Source organism: Octopus bimaculoides, chromosome 10 (assembly GCF_001194135.2).
Source record: "Octopus bimaculoides isolate UCB-OBI-ISO-001 chromosome 10, ASM119413v2, whole genome shotgun sequence".
Lineage (NCBI taxonomy): Eukaryota > Metazoa > Mollusca > Cephalopoda > Octopoda > Octopodidae > Octopus > Octopus bimaculoides.
Window position 1 is genome coordinate 17,853,019 of NC_068990.1, and position 613 is coordinate 17,853,631.

Here is a 613-nt window from a genome sequence, read left to right on the forward strand (position 1 = left end):
AATCAGTGGAGGCAAAGATGCGTCTCATTTACTTGACAATTTATGCACCACATTGCAGAAATCACAATGTAAGTATATCTGAAAGGGTAGTCTTACACTGTTGTACCGTTGAATTACAAATAATGCTCGTCTGTTATGTTCGGGTTAACATTTCATCAACATCAACATCAAAAATATATGAATGTTCATGGGAGTTATGGCCGTTATACATAGAATATAATTTCCAAATTTCATAAAGATCCGTTCAGTACTTTTGACGTAGTTTTGGATAAGAAAACAAATGACTAATGTGTGTGTTTGTGTGCATGTGTTTGTGTGTGATGGGTGTATATATGTATAGATATCTGTATGCATGTATACATATGTATATATGTGTACATATTACATGTACATCTATATATATATATATAGATGTACATGTAATATGTACACATATATACATATGTATACATGCATACAGATATCTATACATATATACACCCATCACACACAAACACATGCACACAAACACACACATTAGTCATTTGTTTTCTTATCCAAAACTACGTCAAAAGTACTGAACGGATCTTTATGAAATTTGGAAATTATATTCTATGTATAACGGCCATAACTC

The 613-nt window shown here is 31.5% G+C and overlaps 1 protein-coding gene across 1 annotated transcript in view; it reads left to right on the top strand.

Moving 5' to 3' along the window:
• Positions 1–613, top strand: part of LOC106883984 (uncharacterized) — a 26,373-nt gene that overhangs the window by 1,773 nt on the left and 23,987 nt on the right. The window lies entirely within an intron of this gene.